Source organism: Bos taurus, chromosome 7 (genome assembly GCF_002263795.3).
Source record: "Bos taurus isolate L1 Dominette 01449 registration number 42190680 breed Hereford chromosome 7, ARS-UCD2.0, whole genome shotgun sequence".
NCBI classification, from domain to species: Eukaryota; Metazoa; Chordata; class Mammalia; order Artiodactyla; family Bovidae; genus Bos; species Bos taurus.
The window spans coordinates 33,841,089-33,866,732 of NC_037334.1; positions in this window are offsets into that span (position 1 = coordinate 33,841,089).

Here is a 25,644-nt window from a genome sequence, read left to right on the forward strand (position 1 = left end):
AAGATTTTAATTACACTGTCCAAAGAGGACAAGAAAGAAAAGGAGAAATGAAACATATAAATGGAATACAAGATTTATCTAAACACATACATAAGTTATAAAAGGACTAAATGGACTCTGAAAGGACTGAGTTTTCCAGATGACTTTAAAGAAAATTCAACACTATAATGCTTATAAGAGACACTTTAAGTATAAATAACCAGATTTAAAAATAAAAGACAAAGGAGAAAAGTTACATTGCAGAACATTAACCAAAAGAATGAAGGGATAGTTATAATAATATGACAGAAAATCTTGAGGGCCAAAAGCACTACATAAGATAAAAAGGACATTTCAATATATATGAGTTCCATCTGCAAGGAACATATTATAATTCTAAATCCATATTCACTCATTAGCAGAGTTTTAAAATGGCTAAAGCAAATAACAAAAGTAAAAGGAGAAATAAATAAATCTATAATCATAGGCATAAAAATATTTCTCTCAATAGTTTATAGAACAAAGATACAAAAAATCAGAAAGGAAATAAATATCCAACACATCAGAATTCACATTTTTTAAAGCACATAAAATTGACTGCATTTTGTATATGCTGCTGCGGCTGCTGAGTCACTTTAGTCGTGTCCGACTCTGTGCCACCCCACAGACGGCAGCCCACCAGGCTCCCCCGTCCCTGGAATTCTCCAGGCAAGAACATTGGAGTGGATTGCCATTTCCTTCTTCAATGCATGAAAGTGAAATGTGGAAGTGAAGTCGTTCAGTTGTGTCTGATTCTTAGCGACACCATGGACTGCAGTCCACCAGGCTCCTCCATCCATGGCATTTTCCAGGCAAGAGTACTGGAGTGGGGTGCCATTGCCTTCTCTGATATTGTATATAAACTTCAACATTTTTCTAATGTGTCACCTGACCTCAGAGGAACTATGTTAGAAATGTACTGGTGAATTTTTCAAAACATTTTAGGAATAAATTATACCAATCTTAAACTAACCCTTCAGAAAATACAAAGAGAACACATTTACCAACGCTTTAATTAGATCAACAAAAATCTTCATAACAAAATTTGATAACAAAGTTATAGATAACTATGAAAAACAAAATTTGCAGGCTAAGTTCTCATAAATATATTGAATAAATGAAAAAATATTAAACAGAACATTAGCAAAATAAATTCAAGAATACATAAAGAAGATAATAATCCTTCAAGTGAGTAGGATTTTTCCATGAAAGCAAGAGCAATTTAATAGTCAAAAATATCAATGCAATTTACCCTATTGAGGGATGGTGTGGGGAGGGAGGAGGGAGGAGGGTTCAGGATGGGGAACACATGTATACTAATTAAATAATTTTCTATTAAAGGAAAAAAAAAGAAAAAATAATAAAATAAAATATAGCTGATTTACAAAAAAAAAAAAAAGAAAGAAAGAAATATTAATCACTGTAGTAAAAGAACTTGGCCCATAATTTAACAGCAGCTTGTGGAAATGGACCATATAAATAGACATTTTCCCTTTCCTGGCAACAGAGGAGTAAAGACAAGCTGTCAAAAGATCTTGCCAGTTTCATTCTGATGCACTTTCCCTGGCAGGGATGAGGGCAGAATGTTACAATAAAGATGAGTATAGATAACACCCTGAGGGGGTCAGTGCAGGAGATACTAAGGACAGAGGGTAGGAGAGGAAGGATGAGAAAGGAAGAGGTACAGACATTAGTCACAGGGAGAGAAGCAGCAAAAGAGAACAATAAAATGAATGATCCTTCTCAAAAAAAAAAAAAAAAAAACAAAGTGAAAAAAACAGTACCATCAATGCATTAAATGCATTTGATATAATTCAACATCCATTTATGATAATAATTCTTAACAAGTTAGCAATAGAAAGGCACTCTAATAACTTAATAGAAATCATCTTGTAAAGATTCTAAATATCTTAGAGATGAATTATTAAAAACTTTCCACTGCAATCAGGAATGAGTCAATGATGCCTGTGACCATCCCTTATATTTAACAGTTTTGGAGTTCCTAACCAACCTAGATAGCATATTGAAAAGCAGAGACATTACTTTGCCAACAAAGGTCCATCTAGTCAAGGCTATGGTTTTTCCAGTGGTCATGTATGGATGTGAGAGTTGGACTGTGAAGAAAGCTGAGCACCAAAGAATTGATGCTTTTGAACTGTGGTGTTGGAGAAGACTCTTGAGAGTCCCTTGGACTGCAAGGAGATCCAACCAGTCCATTCTGAAGGAGATCAGTCCTGGGTGTTCTTTGGAAGGACTGATGCTAAAGCTGAAACTCCAATACTTTGGCCACCTGATTCGAAGAGTTGACTCATTGGAAAAGACCCTGATGCTGGAAGGGATTGGAGGCAGGAGGAGAAGGGGACGACAGAGGATGAGATGGATGGATGGCACCACGGACTCAATGGACATGAGTTTGAGTGAACTCCGGGAGTTGGTGATGGACCAGGAGGCATGGCATGCTGGGATTCAAGGGGTCGCAAAGAGTCAGACACGACTGAGCAACTGAACTGAACTGAAGCAATGAAGTGAGGCAATTAAAGGAAATAAAAGGTATTGAGACGTGTATATTACCATATGTAAAATAGATGACCAGTGCAAATTCTATGCATGAAGCAGGGCACCCAAAGCTGGTGCTCAGGGACAACCCAAAAGGATGAAGTGGGGATGAAGGTGTGAGGGGGATTCAGGATGGTGGGACACATGTACACCCATGGCTGATTCATGTTGATGTATGGCAAAAGCCACCACAATCTTGTAAAGTAATTAGCCTCTGATTTTAAAAAATAATTAATTTTTAAAAAAAGAAAAAGGAAATAAAACTTCCATTGTTGGCAGATGGCATGTTTTTTTAAGTAGAAAATACAAAATAACTAAGAGCCAGATTATGAGAATTATTTAGAGAATTTACTAAAGCCACTAAATTTAAGGTCAGTATACAAATATTAATTGCATTTTAACATATTTGTCTCATATAAAATTAAAGTTTTTAAATGATAACATTTACAAAAGCATTAAAAACTTGAAACACCTAGGGGAAAAAAAACAACTAAAAGTTATCTTGGAAGACTCAAAAAAAAATCATGTATAGAGTTGTTGCAGTAACTAAAATCTTAAAAGGTTTATTCATGAAATTCAATATATTTGTTTTAAAATGTTTATGGAAATCCAAAGGGCCAAGAATATGCAATGAACTCTTGAAAACTATCAAAACTGAAACATTTATACTATAAGCTATTAAGACCTATTTTAAATCCATGCTAATTAATTCAATACGGTATTGGCACACTATAAACCAACTGACCAAAACAATAGTCTAGAAATAGACTCACATAGGTGGTCACCTCACTCATGTCAAAAGTGACATTTCAGTGCAGTGAGTTGTGGCCAACTGGATGTCTTTATAGGGAGGAAAAAAGAATATTTGCCTTTACTCTATCCCACACACATATAATGTAAAATATCATGTAGGAAACGAGTTGCCAGTCCAGGTTTGATGCACGATGCTGGATGCTTGGGGCTGGTGCACTGGGACGGCCCAGAGGGATGGTATGGGGAGGGAGGAGGGAGGAGGGAGGAGGGTTCGGGATGGGGAACACATGTATACCTGTGGCGGATTCATTTTGATATTTGGCAAAACTAATACAATTATGTAAAGTTTAAAAATAAAATAAAATTAGAAAAAAAAAGAAGAAAAAAAATAAAATAAAAACTTTAAAACCTGAAAAAAAAAAAAAATAAATAAATCCTAGACAGACTCTAGATTTAAAAGTGAAAGGTAAAACAGTAAGACTTTTAGAAGAAAACATAGAAGAATATCTTTGCAATCTCGGGGTGAAGAGCATTTTCTTGATTTCTTAAACACAAATGATACTTAAAGCTAAATAATGTAATAAATTAGATGATACTACCATTAAATTATTCTGTCCATCAACAGTTATCAATAACTCCGATGCTGGGAGGGATTGAGGGCAGGAGGAGAAGGAGACGATAGAGGATGAGATGGTTGGATGGCATCACTGACTCGATGGACATGAGTCTCAGTGAACTCCGGGAGCTGGTGATGGACAGGGAGGCCTGGCATGCTGTGATTCATGGGGTCGCAAAGAGTCGGACACGACTGAGCGACTGATCTGATCTGATCTGATGGCCATGAAGCACATGAAAAGATGCTCAACATCACTAATTATCAGAGGAATGCAAATCCAAACTATGAGATATCACCTTACCCCAGTCAGAATGGTCAGCATCAAAAAATAAATAAAAAATCTGGAGAGGATGTGGAGAAAGGGGAACCCTTCTACACTGTTGGTGGGAATGTAAATTGGTAAAGGCACTACGGAGATCAGTATGGAGGTTCACTAAAAATACTAAGAAAAAAGCTACCATATGATCCAGCAATCCCAATCCTGGGCATATATTCAGAGAAAATAATAATTCGAAAAGATGCATGCATCCCAATGTTCATTGTAGCATTATTTGCAATAGCCAGGACATGGAAGCAACCTAAATGTCCATCAACAGAGGAATGGATAAAGCAGATGTGATACACACATATACATACACATACAATGGAAAATTACTCAGCCATAAAAAATGAAATAATGCCATTTTCAGTTACATAGATGGACTCTGAGATTGTCATACTGAGTGAAGTCAGTCAGAGAAAGACAAATATCATATGATATTGCTTTGAACTTATTTACAAAACAAATAGAGTCACACTCGTAGGGGGCAAAATTACAGTTACCAAGGAGGAAAGGGGCAGGCAGGAGGGATAAACTGGGAGATTGGGCTATTGACAAATACACACTATTTTATATATACATACACACACACATTATTTTATATATAAAATAATTAATGAGAACCTATTGTATAGCACAAGAAACTCTACTCAATACTCTATAATGGCCTGGATAGGAACAGAATCTAAAAGAATGGATAAACGTATATGTATAACTGACTCACTTTGCTGTACACTTGAAATTAACACAAAATTGTAAATCAATATAGTCCAATAAAAATAAAGTTTAAAAAATAAGATATTGCTAAGATGCTAGGTCACAATTCATTTGGATTTATCCAAAAAATGTTATAGTAAAAGACTAAAAAGGCAGCACAGAGTTGAGTATTTTCATTGTTTGTATGTGTACATGAGTATGTACCACCTGAAATGCAAGAGACCAAGTTCAATTCCTAGGTCAGGAAGTTCCCCTGGAGAAGAGATAGGCTACTCACTCCAGTATTCTTGGGCTTCTCTAGTGGCTCAGATGGTAAAGAATTTGCCTGCAATGCAGGAGACCGGTTTCAATCCCTGGGTTGGGAAGATCCCCTGAAGAGAGAATGGCAACTCACTCCAGTATTCTTGCCTGGAGAATCCCCGTGGACAGAGGAGCCTGGCAGGCTACAGTTGATGGAGTCACAAAGAGTCGGACACAACTGACTATGTGTATGTCACTGAGCACAGCAGGTGAATGTATCTGATAAAAATCTCACTCAAAATATGCAAAGAATGCCTACAAATTAATAAGGAAAATACTACCAAACTGGTATAAAATATATATTTTTAAATGTGAATAGGCACTTTACAAAAGAAAATATCCAAGTAACATATACACATATGAAACAAAACTCAAGTAGGAAATACACATTAAAATCACAGTAAGGTAACTTCACACCCATCAGAACATCGAAAACAGAGATAAAACCAGGTATTGTATTGGCAACAATATAAAGTAACTAGAATTCTCATACTTTGTCAGCTGGAGTTTGGAACACTATTTGTCAGAGTCTAAAAGAGCTGAATACTTGCACATTCTGTGATGCAGATATTACACTCTTAAGTGCATATATAAAGCAAATGGAAATGCATTTTCATGTAACAAAAGACATGTACAAGATAGATAAATCCAACAAACACACAATTTTAATACTGAGAGGGAAAACAGACAAAAGAGTATATCCTATATGAGTCTATTGTATATATTTCAAAATTAGAAAATTAAACTATGATATTGGAATTCAGGATAATGGTTATCTTTGGGGTTTCCAGAGTCCTGGTGATGCTTTGTATCTTGAACTTGGTGCTGATTATAAGAGTGTGTCTTTTGTAAAATTAAACCTGACACACATTATTTATATATTTTATAAGTAACCCCTCAATATAATTCACAAGGAGGAAATTTATCTAGCAAGCAGAGAGGGAATAAGGCAGAGAGAGGAGGTAGAGGAAGGGGAACTGGGTGAGAGAGAAGATCAATAATTTAAGGTATACTTGCCATTAAAGTCATTATGCTGTTGCTGCTGCTGCTAAGTCACTTCAGTCGTGTGCAACCCCATAGATGGCAGCCCACCAGGCTCTACCATCCCTGGGATTCTCCAGGCAAGAACACTGGAGTGGGTTGCCATTTCCTTCTCCAATGCATGAAAGTGAAAAGTGAAAGTAAAGTCGCTCAGTCGTGCCCCACTCTTAGCGACCCCATGGACGGCAGCCCACCAGGGTCCTCCGTCCATGGGATTTTCCAGGCAAGAGTACTGGAGTGGGTTGCCATTGCCTTCTCCGTAAAGTCATTATACACTAGATTAAATACTGGGAAACATTCTTATGGAGTATTCGAAGACAGATGCAGTTTCTCCTTGCCATGATTAGATTGCCACATTTGATACAACTTTCAGAACTGTACTTTGTACTGAAAAGTTAACCATATTGTCATATTGCGCAGTTTCTGGCAGTTAGAAGATGCTCAAAAGATTTTAAAAATTTGGGGCTTTGTTTTTGCTTTGGTTTTATTTGGTGAGCAAAATCCTCAAAAATGATCAATTTATAAAACAGACATGATTAATGATAAGTACATGATCAATCAAATTGTTTTTGACTAGAGATGTTGACTTTTAAAGTCAAGGATCAGTGGGCCGCACAACTGTGTTCTACAGACTCTGAACAATAATTGTTTTTCTTCTACTTGAAATACTGCAATCAAATAGTCATTCTTCTGAAAGATACAACATAAACTTCTACACAGAGAAACTAAAAGTCATCCACCTTCATTTTCTACTTCATGACATTTTCCATTACAGGGAAAGCTGGAGCAAAACATCTAAACTTATTTATCTCCTCCCACTTTCTTCAGCAACAACATGTATTATTTTCCTTTTGTCCCTCAACAAATACAAAGCACTTTTGATCTTACCAAAAAAATAATTAAGATGAATTAATTAAAAATATGTAAGAATGTCTCCAGGTTATTCATTTTACTAATAAAAACATATGATTTACAGTCTCACTTCCCATAATTTTTACTGATTACTATCACCCATGAGGATCAAATCTAAAAGCTGATTATAGAAAATTATTTACAACCTTTTTGAAACCATAAAGTAATCTTTCATGCAATTCTACCACTTCAGTTCAGTTCTGTTCACTTCAGTCATTCAGTTGCGTCCAACTCTTTGCGACCCATGGACTGCAGCACGCCAGGCCTCCCATACATCAGCTTCTCCAAGGTTTGCCCAAACTCATGTCCATTGAGTCGGTGATACCATCCAAACATCTCATCCTCTATACTCCCCTTCTCCTCCTGCCCTCATCTTTTCCCAACTTTTCCAATGAGTCAGTTCTTCGCATCAGGTAGCCAAATTATTGGAGTTTCAGCTTCAACATCAGTCCTTCCAATGAACACCCAGGACTGATCTTTAGCATGGACTGGCTGGATCTCCTTGCAGTCCAAGGGACTCTCAAGAGTCTTCTCCAACACCACAGTTCAAAAGCATCAATTCTTCAGTGATCAGCTTTCTTTATAGTCCAACTCTCACATCCATACATGACTACTGGAAAAACCATAGCCTTGACTAGACGGACCTTTGTTGGCAAACTAATGTCTCTGCTTTTTAATATGCTATCTAAGTTGGTCATAACTTTCCTTCCTATGAGTAAGTGTCTTTTAATTTAATGGCTGCAGTCACCATCTGCAGTGATTTTGGAGCCCAGAAAAAGAAAGTCTGACACTGTTTCCACTGTTTCCCCATCTATTTCCCATGAAGTGATGGGACCGGATGCCATTATCTTCGTTTTCTGAATGTTGAGCTTTAAGCCAACTTTTTCACTCTCCTCTTTCACTTTCATCAAGAGGTTTTTTAGTTCTTCTTCACTTTCTGCCATAAGGGTGGTGTCATCTGCATACCTGAGGTTATTGATATTTCTCCAGGTAATCTTGATTCCAGCTTGTGCTTCCTCCAGCCCAGCATTTCTCATGATGTACTCTGCATATAAGTTAAATAAGAAGGGTGACAAGATACAGCTTTGATATACTCCTTTTCCTATTTGGAACCAGTCTGTTTTTCCATGTCCAGTTCTAACTGTTGCTTCCTGACCTCCATTCAGATTTCTCAAGAGGCAGATCAGATGGTCTGGTATTCCCATCTGTTTCAGAATTTTCCACAGTTTATTGTGATCCACACAGTCAAAGGCTTTGGCATAGTCGATAAGGCAGAAATAGATGTTTTCTGGAACTCTCTTGCTTTCTCCATGATCCAGTGGATGTTAGCAACTTGATCTCTGGTTCCTCTGCCTTTTTTAAAACCAGCTTGAACATCTGGAAGTTCACGGTTCACGTATTGCTGAAGCCTGGCTTGGAGAATTTTGAGCATTACTTTACTAGCATGTGAGATAAGTGCAATTGTGTAGTAGTTTGAGCATTCATTGGCATTGCCTTTCTTTGAGATTAGAATGAAAACTGACCTTTCCCAGTCCCATGGCCACTGCTGAGTTTTCCAAATTTGCTGGCATATTGAGTGCAGCATTTACATAGCATCATCTTTTAGGATTTGAAATAGCTCAACTGGAATTCCATCACCTCCACTAGTTTTGTTTGTAGTGATGCTTCCTAAGGCCCACTTGACTTCACATTCCAGGAAATATGGCTGTAGGTGAGTGATCACACCATTGTGATTATCTGGGTTGTGGAGATCTTTTTTGTACAGTTCTTCTATGTATTCTTGCCACCTCTTCTTAATATCTTCTGCTTCTGTTAAGTCCATACAATTTCTGTCCTTTATTGAGCCCATCCTTGCATGAAATATTCCCTTGGTACCTCTAATTTTCTTGAAGAGATCTCTAGTCTTTCCCATTCTGTTGTCCTCTGTTTCTTATACTGATCACTGAGGAATGCTTTCATATCTCTCCTTGCTATTCTTTGGAACTCTGCATTCAAATGGGTATATCTTTCCTTTTCTCCTTTCCTTTTAGCTTCTCTTATTTTCACAGCTATTTGTAAGGCCTCCTCAGACAGCTTTTTTGCATTTCTTCTTCTTGGAGATGGTCTTGATCGCTGCCTCGTAGTTCATCAGGCACTCTATCAGATCTAGTCCTTTAAATCTATTTGTCACTTCCACTGTATACTCATAAGGGATTTGATTTAGGCCATTCCTGAATAATCTATTGGTTTTCCCTGCTTTCTTCAATTTAAGTCTGAATTTGGTAATAAGGAGTTCATGATCTCAGCCACAGTCAGCTTTCAGTCTTATTTTTGCCCCTTGTATAGAGCTTCTTCATCTTTGGCTGCAAAGAATACAATCAATCTGATTTCAGTGTTGACCATCCGGTGCTGTCCATGTGTAGAGTCTTCTCTTGTGTTGTTGGAAGAGGGTGTTTACTCTGACCAGTGTGTTCTCTTGGCAAAACTCTATTATCCTCTGCCCTGATTCAATGTGTACTCCAAGGCCAAATTTGCCTGTTACTCCAGGTGTTTCTTGGCTTCCTACTTTTGCATTCCAGCCCCCTAAAATGGAAAGGACATCTTTTTTTGGTGTTAGTTCTAGAAGGTCTTGTAGGTCTTCATAGAACCATTCAAATTCAGCTTCTTCAGCATTACTGGTCAGGGCATAGACTTGGATTACTGTGATATTGAATGGTTTGCCTTAGAAATGAACAAAGATCATTCTGTCATTTTTGAGACTGCATCCAATTACTGCATTTCAGACTCTTTTGTTGACCATGATGGCTACTCCATTTCTTCTAAGGGATTCCTGCCCACAGTAGTAGATATAATGGTCATCTGAGCTAAATTCACCCACTGCAGTCCATTTTAGTTCACTGATGCTTAAAATGTCAATGTTCACTCTTGCTATTTCCCGTTGGACATCTTCCAATTTGCCTACCACCAGAGCACCTGACAAACCTCTCTGCATGCAAAAAAAGACTAAAAAATTAACAATAACAACAATGGAAATACTGTCTTTAAATATAATTTGTCACTTGATTTAACACAAGATGTTTCTCTCAAGTCCAAGACTACATGTAAATTCCCTCCAAGCCTCTCTAAGTAAAACTCCTCTTCACTTTACAACTTCGAGGCAATAGGTTTTGAGGCATATCTCACCTCTACTATTAAAGGCTCTGCAAATGTAGGTCTAGTGCTACATTAAGGACAGAAAAGCAACATGCTGGGGTTATCTGTGCACTGTACTATGGAGGCTGCATGTTGGTTCCAGTCCATTGAAGATAATGCTCTCCACTAGGAATGCCTGATGTACTCCACCAGAGCCCATGGTGTAGGAAGCACAGCCCACAGATATTTCCCTGTGGCCAATGTTGTGGCTGGCTCAGCCCTTGTGGTTTATGATCATCATGCTGCTAAGTCACTTCAGTTGTGTCCGACTCTGTGCGGCCCCATAGACGGCAGCCCACCAGGCTTCCCCGTCCCTGGGATTCTCCAGGCAGGGGTACTGGAGTGGGGTGCCATTGCCTTCTCCTATGATCAACATAGTGTGCACTTTAGTAAAGTACTACCAAGGAACTTTGAGGAAAAAGTTTTATTATTCACAAATCCTGGAAGGTACACAGCATGCCTGAAGACCACACAATGGGGAGGTAGGGGGAAGTGGAGAAGGATGGAGAGGGAGAAGCCAGAGAGGGGAGAGAAGTGGGGAGGGCAAGGAGGAGAGAGAGTGAATGAACCTGGGGCTCTACCGGCATTTGGGTCCAAGAGCGAGGTGTCTGGATTTATCTTAGTTAGTTAGTTCAGTTGCTCAGTTGTGTCCAGCTATTTGCAACCCCATGGACTGAAGCATACCAGGCTTCCCTGTCCATCACCAACTCCTGGAGCCTGCTTAGACTCATGTCCATGAAGTCGGTGATGCCATCCAACCATCTCATCCTCCGTCGTCCCCTTCTCCTCCCACCTTCAATCTTCCCCAGCATCAGAGACTTTTCCAATAAGTCAGTTCTTTGCATCACGTGCCCAAAGTATTAGAGCTTCAGCTCAGCATCAATCCTTACAATGATTATTCAGGACTGATTTCCTTTAGGATAGACTGGTTTGATCTCCTTGCTGTTCAAGGGACTCTCAAGATTCTTCTCCAATGCCACAATTCATAAGAATTGATGCATCAATTCTTGAACTGAATTGAAGCATCAATTCAGCGCTCAGCTTTCTTTGTGGTCTAACTCTCACATCTTGTTAATATGCTGTCTAGGACCGATATGCCATGATGACAAAGATGACACCACCCTTATGGCAGAAAGTGAAGAGGAACTCAAAAGCCTCTTGATGAAAGTGAAAGTGGAGAGTGAAAAAGTTGGCTTAAAGCTCAATATTCAGAAAACGAAGATCATGGCATCCGGTCCCATCACTTCATGGGAAATAGATGGGGAAACAGTAGAAACAGTGTCAGACTTTATTTTGGGGGGCTCCAAAATCACTGCAGATGGTGACTGCAGCCATGAAATTAAAAGACACTTACTCCTTGGAAGGAAAGTTATGACCAACCTAGATAGCATATTCAAAAGCAGAGACATTACTTTGCCAACAAAGGTCCGTCTAGTCAAGGCTATGGTTTTTCCAGTAGTCATGTATGGATGAGAGTTGGACTGTGAAGAAGGCTGAGCACCGAAGAATTGATGCTTCTGAACTGTGGTGTTGGAGAAGACTCTTGAGAGTCCCTTGGACTGCAAGGAGATCCAACCAGTCCATTCTGAAGGAGATCAGCCCTGGGATTTCTTTGGAAGGAATGATGCTAAAGCTGAAACTCCAGTACTTTGGCCAACTCATGTGAAGAGTTGACTCATTGGAAAAGACTCTGATGCTGAGAGGGATTGGGGGCAGGAGGAGAAGGGGACGACAGAGGATGAGATGGTTGGATGGCATCACTGACTCGATGGACGTGAGTCTGAGTGAACTCCGGGAGTTGGTGATGGACAGGGAGGCCTGGCGTGCTGTGATTCATGGGGTTGCAAAGAGTCGACATGACTGAGTGACTGAACTGAACTGAACTAGGTTGGTTATAGCTTTTCTTCCAAGGAGCAAGCGTCTTTTAATTTTGTGGCTACGGTCACCATCTGCAGGGATTTTGGAGTCCAAGAAAATAAAATCTGTCACTGTTTCCACGGTTTCTCCATCTATCTGCCATGAAGTGATAGGACCAAATGCCATGATCTTCATTTTTTGAATGTTGGGTTTTAACCCAACTTTTTCAGTCTCCTCTTTCACCTTCGTCAAGAGGCTCTTTAGTTCCTCTTCATTTTCTGCCATAAGGGTGGTTATCTGCATATCTGAGGTTACTGATATTTCTCCTGGCAATGTTGATTCTAGCCTGTGCTTCATACAGCCAGGCATTTGCATGATGTACTCTGCATATAAGTTAAATAAGTAGGGTCACAACATACAGCCCTGACGTACTCCTTTCCCAATTTGGTAATGAACTTATTCAAGAGGGAAATCTTTTGAACTGAATGCCTTGGCAATCAGAAGCTTAGTATCAAGCATAATTCCTCAGATATGAATATCAAAGAAGATACTGCTTAAGTACCTTGGTGAGTATATTTCAGATATTGCTATTTCTTGACCCATAAAATGGATATAATAATTTAAATATTGGTATACTGGGGGGGTGATAAGATTACATATGAAATGACATAGCAAAAATGACTGCAGTGTATCTTACACAAGAGGTGAATATTCAGTGCTAACTTTTATCCTCATAACACATTATCTCAGTATTTAGAAGCTTGAAACAGCAAATATTGATTACCTCACAATCTCTCATGAGGATTGTAGTTGAGCTGTTGGGACAGTGCTGTGGTCAACCTGCAGTCTGACAGGGCTGGAGAATCTGCTTATAACTCTCATGTGGTTGCTGGCAGGCCTCAGGTCCAGGATGGCTCCTGGCCTCGACCTTCAGTTGAACACAGAACACTCTCTGAAGTTTTCACATGACAGCTTGCTTCTCTTAGAGTGAGAGATCCAACAGAGAATGAGAGAACCATCAAGATGGAGGCTGCAGGGCCTGATACACATAATCTCACACGGCCCAATCCTCATGTTCACTGATGGAGACTACCTCAGTGAAGGAGAAAGTGAGTATCAGGAGGTGGGGGTCATTGGAAGCCACTGTAGAAGCTGACTCATGCAAATAATAATTGTTTATATTATCTATGGCATTCTCCAGGCAAAATACCACAGTGAGTCACCACTTCCTACTCCAGGGGATCTTCCTGACCCAGGGATCGAACCCACATCTCTTGCACTGGCAGGCAGATTCTTTACCACTAGCCCCAACTGAGAAGTCCCATTTATATTATACTTCATAGTTATTTATACTATTTTTTTGAGCATGTCAGTGCTTTCAAATGTGTGAATTTATTTAATTCTCACTCTAATCCTGTAAGTATGATAATTCATTTTTGAGGATAAAAGAAAATTTTAAGGGCATATTATAGCTGATAAGTGGTAAAATATTATGAAATATGACAATCATCTAGTCACTGTTTCACAATAATATAAATTAAAAGCACAAATTTTTAAAAATGATAAAGGATTTCAAAAAAGGTAGGTCTGCTTTGTATAAATAACTCTGATTGAAAGTATGATATTTTGCTAATAAAATAAGATTCAGCCATCATTTCAGCCATTACTTCAGCCAGAGAAATTATGCTATGCATGAACTACTTTTTAAATACCTATATATTTGTAATACTTTTATAGATAATATTTTTAAATATTATATTTATACATGTTTATCCCTCACAATACTTTGTCTTTCCTTTGTCCCCTTTATTAAGTTTTCACTTCTTTAATACATAAACCTATTCAATTACATAACATTCATCCATTTTCTTATTGCATATCATTACTGTTTTAATAGTGTGTAAAAAGTAGAAATATTCTTCAGGGAAAATATTCTAACTCAGTTTTTATCTGTGCACAGAAAAATAATCACCATCTCAGTTCAGTTCAGTAACTCAGTCATGTCCGACTCTTTGCGACCCCATGAATCGCAGCACGCCAGGCCTCCCTGTCCATCACCAACTCCTGGAATTCACTCAAACTCATGTCCATCTAGTCGGTGATGCCATCCAACCATCTCATACTCTGACGTTCCCTTTTCCTCCTGCCCCCAATCCTTTCCCAGCATCAGTCTTTTCCAATGAGTCAACTCTTCACATGAGGTGGCCAAAGTATTGGAGTTTCAGCTTTAGCATCAATCCTTCCAAAGAACATCCAGGACTGATCTCCTTTAGAATGGACTGGTTGGATCTCCTTGCAGTCCAAGGGACTATCAAGAGTTCTCTCCAACACCACACTTCAAAAGCATCAATTCTTTGGTGCTCAGCTTTCTTCAACAGTCCAACTCTCACATCTATACATGACTACTGGAAAAACCATAGCCTTGACTAGATGGACCTTTGTTGGCAAAGTAATGTCTCTGCTTTTTAATATGCTATCTAGGTTGGTCATAACTTTCCTTCCCAGGAGTAAGTGTCTTTTAATTTCATGGCTTCAATCACCATCTGCAGTGATTTTGGAGCCCATAAAAATAAAGTCTGACACTGTTTCCACTGTTTCCCCATCTACTTCCCATGAAGTGATGGGACCAGATGCCATGATCTTAGTTTTCTGAACGTATATTAAACAGTAAAACCCTCTATAACTCAAAGTCCTGAGTTTTTCATTATAATTCTGTTTTCTGTTGCAGGTAAAAGCAAATTATTCTTCCTTTATTCACCAAAGAGATTTTAATACCAAAATAATTTTGAAAAATAATTTCTATTAAAATCTGTGTATCTTGGACTTCAAGGAGATCCAACCAGTCCATCCTGTATCCAATAGAATGGATACAGCTGTTTTCATCAGAGATTTCAGATTGCATGATTGCCTAATCTCTAACAGTATGGTGATGGAATGAGCAGTTTGTGATTGTGTGTGCATCTGTGTATGTAAGAGAGAGAGAAATGTATATATACAATGTATATGTATATATCTGATATGCACATATATATCTAATATGTATGTATACAATATATATAGACACATTTCTAAAACTAGGTGAGGTGTCGATATAAAATTTTAGGGTCCTTCTTATTGACAAATTGTCTTCTAGAATATTAGTCCTTTTCACACTTCAACTCAGTGTTTTATGAAATATTTCAGATGTGAACAAAATATTTTATTTATTAATGTATATGTATATACACGGAGAAGGCAATGGCACCCCATTCCAGTACTCTTGCCTGGAAAGTCCCATGAATGGAGGAGCATGGTAGGCTGCAGTCCATGGGGTCGCTGAGGGTCAGACACAACTAAGCGACTTCACTTCCACTTTTCACTTTCATGCATTGGAGAAGGAAATGGCAACCCACTCCAGTGTTCTTGCCTGGAGAATCCCAGGGACAGGGGAGCCTGGTGGGCTGCCGTCTATGCGGTCGCAGAGTCGGACACGACTGAAGTGACTTAGCAGCAGCAGCATGTATATACACAAAGTACACTAATATTATTTTTGAACAAAATTTAAAAATATGTTGTTTATCCTCTTCATGAACATTTTAACAAGCAATTAAATATTAATTGATGACAGTTATAATGACTGAAAATATTACAATTATGGAAACATAACTTATGTAGATAAAAAATTTTAAGATCCTTTATATTATTGACACACTGTCTACCAGATTAGTCCATTTCACACTTCCCATCAGTGTTTTATGAAATATTTCAAATCTGGGAAAAGTATTTTATTATTTACTCTTAGGAACTTTTTCAAAGAAACCCAAAAACTATCCCTCAGCTAACTCAACTGTTACTGAGAAACTCTTTCATGGAGATTTGAAAGTTGTATATTTCCAGTTCCTTCATCTTGCATGGGAAGCCTTACAAAGATACTTTGGGGTTTTATTCTGGCCTTATTTTTCAAAGCTAATGAGTGAAATAGGATGCCTAAAGTATATTAGCCTCCACCCTGAACAATCTGGTGGAGATTATCCTGATATGTTACTTTCAAAGTAACAAAAAGTAGGGTAAGAGACACTGAGAGGAATTTTGGAATGCTAGGAATGTATCGGAGGTAGTTATTTCAATCTAGACTGTGGTAGCTTTACTGTCTACATTTGATGGGTTCCAAAGACTTAAGATATATTTATTCCAAGCTTATTTCAAAAACAAAATGAAAACAAAAGCTTTCAAGTTTTAGAAACCTCCATGAGTGTGGTCTTGATTAGTTCTGGGAGATTTAGATGATGTAAACAATTAGAAAACTCACACTGATGTTTGTAACTGACCTCTGTATTTGCAGCATAGTTGGATCAATATGTTCTGCTTTATAAACTTGGATCAGATTTTTTTTTAAGGGTTAAGGAGCAGAGTTTATTAAAAGAAACACACAAAGTAAACATCAGCAAAAAAAAAAAAAAAATGAGGTCCCCATCTTTTCATCATCCCATGGAAAGGCGTGCTGGGCTTGTTGTCCAATGGAGGGACACTAGAGGAATGGTCCAGGGACACTAGAGGAGTGGCCCACCTTTCACGTGGGGACCTGGGGCCTACGCGTATTTCAAGCAGGACAGAGCCTCTTGCTAGAGCAAAGGAACTCCTAGTCCCATAGGAAGCTGAGAAGAGATGGTCTCAAAAACCAGAGCCAGCTATTGGGGTCAGTTTCAGGAGATCCTCCTTGTACCCCCAGACACGGTCCTTGTTCTTACAAAGCTCATAGCATTCCAGGAAGAGAATTACTTATCCAGAAAACCACAGTCTCCTGGCATTTTTAGATCTACCACCATAGAGCTGCCCAGATTCTGCCATGGCCCATCATTTGATCCTGCCAAGCTTTTCTAATTGAGTCATTCCAAATTTGCTATTCCCCACAGCTTTGTGTCATCAGCACAGGGACAGACGTGTTCTCAGTGTCTTCATCCCAAAGACCCAAGGAGGTGGCCTCTCAGCAGGAAACCAGAAGGGTTCTCAAGACTGACAGGATCTGTGAACTCTTGGCCCCATCAACAAGGTGTGAATCTGCCCAGAGATGCCATCAGTTCACTCATCCTTTCCTTAGCCCTCCTTCAGCCTTCTCACCTTGCCAGCCAACCCCACGTGAGCAAATTGTCTTCCAAGCCTGTAACTTCCCTTTCTTCCTTTCTCCATGACCACCACCACTCCACCAGTCAAGCCTCCTTTGTCTCCAGTCTGAACAACCACCATGGTCTTCTAGATGGTCCCTTGGCTTCTATTCCTTCCTCCTACCCATCTTACCTTCTAAAACCAGCATCATCTTTGAAATAGATATCCGATTGGAGGATCATTTGGCACTAAAAAGGAACAAACTGCTGATTCATGCTCCTACGCGATGAACCTCAAAACAAGAAGTTAAATGAACAGGGCCAGAGGCATAAGACTACATGTTATTTGATTCTGGACATTTTATGAAATGTCCATAAATAGCTAAAGTATAGAGACATAAAGCAGATTAGTGATTGCTGGGGGCCGGGACTAGGAACGGGGATTGACTACAAATGCCCATATGGGTCTCTGTCCTAAAACTGGATTATGGTAATGGGTACACAGCTCTATAAATTTACTGAGAATTATTGAATTGTACACTTAAAAAAAATCAAGCACATATACTGGGCAAAGGGAAGGAATAATGAGAGAGGACAGGGCAGAGGGTTCTGGGGTTCTCTAGAAGGATCCAGCACATACCACTGTGTGTTGTGTGAGATGATCCTAAGAGATTTATGAATGAGATTAGTGTTAAACTCATTCTTTACATTAGTATAACATCCAGGCTGGATGAATCACAAGCTTGAATCAAGACTGCCTGGAGAAATATCAACAACTTCAGATATGCAGATGACAGCACCCTAATGCCAGAAAGCAAAGAGAGGAACTAAAGAGCCTCTTGATGATGGTGAAAGAGAGTGAAAAAACTGGCTTAAAACTCAACATTCAAAAAACAAAGACCATGGCATCCGGTCCCATCACTTCATGGCAAATAAATAGGAGGAAAATGGAAACAGTGACAGATTCTATTTTTTTCGGTTCCAAAATAACTGAAGACAGTGATTGCAGCCATGAAATTAACAGATGCTTGCTCCTTGGAAGAAAAGTCCTGACAAATCTAAACAGCATATTAAAAAGCAGAGACATTACTTTGCCAACAAAGGTCTGTATAGTCGAAGCTATAATTTTTCAAGTAGTCATGTATGGATATAAGAGTTGGGCCATAAAGAAGGCTGGCACCAAAGAATTGATGTTTCTGAACTGTGGTGTTGGAGAAGACTCTTGAAAATCCCTTGGACTGCAAGGAGATCAAACCAATCCATCCTAAAGGAAATCGACCCTGAGTATTCATTGGAAGGACTGATACTGAAGCTGAAGTTCCAATACTTGGCCACCTGATGGGAAGAGCCAACTCATTGGAAAAGACCCTTATGCTGGGAAAGATTGAGGGTAGAAGTGGGTGACAGAGGATGAGATAGTTGAATGATATCGCTGACTTAATAATGGACATGAGTTTGAGGAAACACCGGGAGACAGTGAAGGACAAGGAAGTCTTGCGTGCTGCAGTCCATGGGGTCACAAAGACACGACTTAGCAACTGAAAAATAACAATTATTCACATGAGAGAAGACTTTTTTAACCAAAGGGATAATGAATATATTCTCATTTTAACTAGATTGTTCTGACCATGTTACCATCTGCCTAGCAACTTTCTTCATTCTATGCCTGTAACACACAGTCAAGGGATTTCACCATGGCATTGGTGCCCTTGCACCTGGTCCCCAATGTTCCTACTTAAGAACCCTGAACACCAGTCACACTGGATTATTTGGGGGTGTCCCCAACCCACAAGACACGTGTAATCCTTCTCTTCACCTGTATTCTCCAGCTTGTGTCCTGACCAAGCTTCATCTTTTAAAGCCTAGCTCACATGGCACCTTCGCTTAGTGGGGCAGGTGGTTCTTTTATTTCTGTTCTCATAACCCCGTTAAATCACATTTCATTCTGTTATGTAGCCACCTGCCTCTATCTCATGTACTGGAGTATAAGCTCTTGAAGGAAGAGACTGTGTTTTAGTCATCTGCACATCTACACGTGCTCACTAGCTCCTCGTTCTTCCATCTGGAGCTGGGTTCCCCAACCTTAGCACCAGAAGCTAGAACAGATCATCCTTTAGGTGGGGGTTATACTGCACATCCTAGGAAGTTAAGCAGCATATCTGGCCTCTGAATGCTAGATGTCAACAGCACCATAAACACCCAGTTGTGACAACATAATGGGGTCTCTCACGTGCTCAGTTGTTCAATTGTGTCCTACTCTTTGTGACCCCATGGACTGTAGCCCACCAGGCTCCTCAGTCCACAGGATTTTCTGGCAAGAATACTGGAGTGGGTGGCCATTTCCTCCTCTGGGTGTAAAGATTTAAACAATGAAGTTAGTAAGCATTCCTTGGCATCATTTATATAGACTCACTAGTCCAGTCTGTAGTGGTAAATTTCTAGTAAAGAAGGCATCCAGTAAAATCCATTTATCACCATGGCTTTGTAATGACAAATGGCAACCCTAAGAAAAAAGTTTATCAAGATTTTGATATCTATAACTACAAAGCTACTCCTATGATATTTAAAGATGCAATCCTTCATTACTGTTCTCTACCCAATCATTTTAAACTGAGTTGAAAGTGATAATATCCATCGTTAAATTTTCTTGGAACTAGTGTCATTGACCCTGACCACACACGCAATTGAAATCCTGAACTAAGTAGATAATAGGGACACTGAGGTGAAATAATGATATTTCTTTTGAGTTCTCTGATTCACCCTCTAGGTACCCAACAACATGACAGCTGATGACAGCAAATAGAACTTCAGAACAAATCTTGCCCTTTAGCCATTTGACAGCAGGATGTAATTAGACTGAAATCAAGTGTAACAGTCCCTGACCTCAGTGAAAAAGAGGGAGATTAAGATAGAGTTAGCAGTGAGCTAGCTCTCTAACTATCACAAATAACCACATTATAAGGTTAACATAGCAGGTTGCTATTAACTGCCATGAATCAATGTCTTATACAGCTCAATACTTATGTCAAAAACTTTAGGTACATTATAAAAGATTCTCAATTTTCAAACAGATGAAAAGCCACAAATGTTATTTACAATTTTTTCCATTAAATAAACACTACAAATGATGACCGAATCTCCAGTGCATTCAATACAAGACCATTTGAAACTCGATGTATAGAAATCTATTAGAAAAATAACCCTGCAGGCTATTCATCACGTGTAAGCACACTTCTCATCAGGAAGTATATTAAAAATTTCATCTTGGACAACCAGAGATGAATTTTTCTTTCTATCCTTTCCTAACCCAGTTAAAATCTGAGGCAAGCCAGAATGGCTGCTAAGCTATGAGGCTCACACTTTCAAGGTAATTTAAAGGTATCATTTACCTGGACACAGTCCAGGGGTGAGGAGTGGAATGGACATTTTGGCTGGATAGATGAAGGGGGAAAGACCTAGCAAGACAATTTGAAAGAGAGGAACTGCTGCCACAGTGGAAGAGTTTCAACAGCACAGAAGAGATGAAGTATTCTCTTCCATTCCATCTCTCTCTCCCTCTGTCTTAAGTAGGACACACACATACTGTAGATTCCAGTGGAAGATTTTAGATTCATTTATGTTTCCTACATAATATTTATAATATTACAAAAGATTTCTGAAGTTTTCCCAGAGCTAAATTATACTAAATATTTGGTGTATGTCATTTGGTACTATTTCTCTTCACGTATAGGAGGTGTAGCTAATGATTCACAGATTTGGAATCATGTTCTATACACAATTTTGTACTCACTATGAGCAGATAATGAACATTTTCCTATGGATATTCTCTTAATTTTAATTTGTGTACAATATTCTACAATATTCCTTTACCAGACTTTTATGTCATTTCACATTTACACTAATAAAACATTACTGAACATTCTTTTGTGTACTAATTTTATTCTCTTTTTATCTTATTTATTGTATTTTACTTATTCTAGTTTTAGTCTGATGATAAGAAGTTAGAAATTATGCATTAAGATATTAAAATTGTTTATATATTGGTGTTTCTCAGTCCAGGCTGCACATTGAAATTATTTGGGGGAGTTTTCAAAAAATATAGGCAAAGTTTCTCTCTTTTTTTGTTTTTTTAAGTTCCCCAGGTAATTTAGGAGTTCAATCAAAGCAGAGGCTGATTTGTGGATTACCAAATTAACATCCTTAATCTTCATACTAATTCACATTCTTCCAACATTATAAACAATTATCTACTCTTTCCAATGCTGTATTGTACTTATTTGAGTCTTTGTCAATAGATGAGAGTGGTATCTCATTATCATCTTAATTTGCATTTTTTATTTCTAGTGAGAGTGAACATTTTTCAAATATATTATTCATTTGTAATTTTCTATTTATGAATTGGCTCAATATTTTCCATTTGTTCAACTGCAATATACAAGTTTTATTATTGTAAATCATCCACGAGAATTATTTTGCCAAATAAAGCAAATTTGTTTTTCATCTTTTAATTTCATTGATGAAATTATAGAAAGATGCAAAATAACTGGATCTATTTTTATTGTTTTCTATTATTCTTATCCTTATTTAAACTAAATGTCAACTGATATCACTATACTTTTTAAAACCAAAAGAAAACCACACATTGAAATTCATTTTCTGTTACCTTGGGCTCCACTGAATTAGTTTCCACTGAATTAGTTCAATTTAACGATGATTTTACCCTCTCACTTGGGCTACTGTTGTTCTGAACTATATTTACCCAGACCTAGTACCCAGCCTCTTTGTTTATCACAAATTATTCACACATGGCAATTTTGTGTAGAAATCTGTGGAAACCACGTGCCCATTCAAAGTAAGATGCTCCACTTCTTAAAACTTTTTTTTTTTTTTGATGGACTATATCTATCTTTTTCTTTAAACACCAAATTAATATTAATGCAGAATGACTTACATACTTCTTTTGTTGTCATAGACCAGGCTATGTCCTACAACTTTGTTTTGGTCAGAGTGGACCATTAACTGTAAGGAACACTTCAAAAATCTCAGTGGTTAATGCAACAGCTTTTTAGCTATGATCAGTGCTATAGTAGGGGAAAAAGGGGGGCTAACAAGTGTTCAGGAACCCTGAATTCTTCCATCTGTATTTTTACCATTTTCTTTGCTTTCAAATCATAGAGGTCAAAAGTGAGAAAGAGCGTGTATGAAAAAAACAAATGCTCTTGGCTTTGGTCTTAAGATACATCACTGACACACATATTCAATTAGCAGAAACTAGTGATATTGCTCTGTCTAAATAGAGTAGGGCCTGGAAACATGGTCTTAGTTTGCCCAGGAAAAAGGAGAGACATAAACATGGTATGCAGCAGCAAATCTTAGGCATAGGAAAGCATTTTCCTAAATAAGGAGAGTTTCCTCTAGAAAGAAGTTCTCATCTCAGATATTAAGAAAACAAATCGTTTATATGCTACATAGAAAGACAGTCAATACTCAGATTAGCAAAATATTCAACAATATATTATCTTCCTACTTTAATGATGGAATATATTTTAGAGTACAGTATGGATCAAACTTTATTCCAAAAAGCTGGCCATTTATCCAGCACTATTTAATGATTAATTTGAATATTTGACATATTATCTTTATCATGCAAAGAGAGTTTCTTAGATATCAATTCTATTTATAAATCTAACTCTGATGCTAGCAAAGTTTGAAGGCAAAGGAGAAGGGGGTGACTGAGCGTGAGATGGTTAGATGGCATCACCAGGTCAATGGACATGAGTTTGAGCAAACTCTGGGAGATAGTGAAGGAGGGAAGCCTGGCATACTGTAGTTCATGGGGTCACAAAGAGATGGACACAACTTAGCAACTGAAAAACCACATCTGTGGATACAACCAACTGCTGACAGTGTAGTATTGCAGTATTTCATCTTGAAGAGTAGTAGCTGCATATCAAGTGGACTCATACAGTTCAAAATCCACATAGTTCAAGGGTCTCCTGTATGAATGTTATAGCTTTTTAATTTAAATTATAAAGCTACAGATTATTGTAAGTAAGTAGGTGTTAGTCGCTCAGTCATGCCCGACTCTGCAACCTCATGGACTGTAGCCCACCAGGTTCCTCTGTCCATGAGATTTTCCAGGCAAGGATACTGGAGTGGGTAGCCATTTCCTTCTCCAGGGGATCTTCCCAACCCAGGGATCGAACACAGGTCTCCTGCACTGCAGGCAAATTCTTTACCAACTGAGCTACAAGTTTATTGTAATATATACCATTAAAGCCATCCTTTATCCTACTCAACATGTTCCCTCCTCTGCTCATTTTCCATATATCGATTATATAGATCAAATTTTCTGCTTGGAGACATATTTCTTCTGCCTGAAGAACTTCTTTTAATATTTCTTTTAGCACTGATCAGCTGGTTATAAATTGTCCCCATGTTTACATGTTTAAAAGTGTGGCTCAGATGGTAAAGTATCTGCCTGCAATGCGGGAGACCTGGGTTCGATCCCTGGGTGAGGAAGATTCCCTGGAGAAGGAACCGTCAATCCACTCCAGTACACTTGCCTGGAAAATTCCCTGGATAGAAGAGCCATGCAGGCTATAGTCCATGGGTTTGCAAAGAGTCGGACATGACTAAGTGACTTCACTTCACTTTACATGTTTATCCTTTGTTCTCCTTCATTTTTAATGAATTTGCCTTTGCTATTTTGGGGGGATTATTTTGTTGTTTTCTTATTTTACTGAAATTATGACTGAAGACATTTGTAGATTTACTTGCAGTTATAATTTGGCAAAACTAATACAATTATGTAAAGTTTAAAAATAAAATTAAATTTAAAAAAAAAGAAAAAAAAAGAAAAATAAAAATAAAATAAAATTTTAAAAAATGTATAATGAGTAATACAGAAAGAACCATTGTACGCAAAGCCAAGTTTCCCCCCATGGTAACTTTTACACACTATCACACAGTATCATACCAGGATACTGACATATTGAATACAATGTACTGAATCTTGTTCAGATTGCCTTGGTTTGACTTATACTCACTCGGATGTGTGTGTGAATGCTTGTGAATGTATGTGTATATTAAGGTCTACACAAATTTATCAGTTGTGTAAGGTTTGTGGATTTCTTTTCCATTTTTGAAAAATATTTCTTCTAGATATAATTGACTTAAAAACAAACAACAAAAAACTCTTTAAAGGTGTCACTCCATTTTCTCCTGGCTTTTCTGATTTCCAATTAGAAGTCAGTTGATACTCTTATATTTTCTTCTCTGTATATAATGTGTCCTTTTTCTCTGGCTGCTTTCAAGATTTCCTTAGTGTTTTATTTTCAACAGTTTGAATATGAGATGTGTGTATGTGTGTGTGCCCATGTGTGTGGTTATAGAGAAGGATAAAACCTAATCCATGGATCCTTAAAAGGAATAGAAATTCCTAAGTAGATTAAAGTTGCTTGCAGGAGCAGAGAACATTAAAGCTTCCTCCTGTGAGAGGACTGTCATTCTTTGACCAGATTGCCCATTGAGCCTGTAATAGAGAAGTTGGCATATTTTGCAGTTGGGGATTTACCTTGCTTCATTCCACTTTAGTTCACATGTATCATTATTACATATCTATTTTTGGGGGGATTTCCTTTCACCAGATCATGACTACCTTCACCATAAGAGGTCCACCTTGAGATACTGTTTTTCTTGTCCTATGAGACTAAGCAATAGCCTATATGTAACGACGTTTTTACATTTCCATTGACATTCTATAACTGCACAAACAGTACAATTATAGGCTGATGAGAGCATTACATTGTGATTAATGTTTACTTGAACAAAATGTATATTTGTTACTTTCATCAAATATCCACAGTTGCATTGCAAAGCAGTTCATAGTGGCTATGAACCAAAGAAATGAAAAAAACATTATAGCATAAATATTCCTATGTTTATAGTCAAAGAGAAATAAAATTTAGCAGTATCTGATACCAGTGACAATTTTGAGAAAATCATAATAAAGTTATAAGTCCTAACCACCTACTCTCTCATACAGATTGCAGGAGATACCATTACATATAACACTCCTCTTGAGGGAATAGTGACCTAATCTCTGCAACTCTATTTCCATGAAAGAAGACCACTGAGCCCTAGCATTTATTCACTCATTCAGCAAATGTTTACTGATGTGTTCATCAATGTATTTATGAGCTAGGTAATGAGTGAGATGTTTCCTAATAAGCACTGGCCTACAGTGCCAAGCGCCTGCTCGCATTGATTTTGTATCTACTAAGAAGCTTTCATGAAATCAC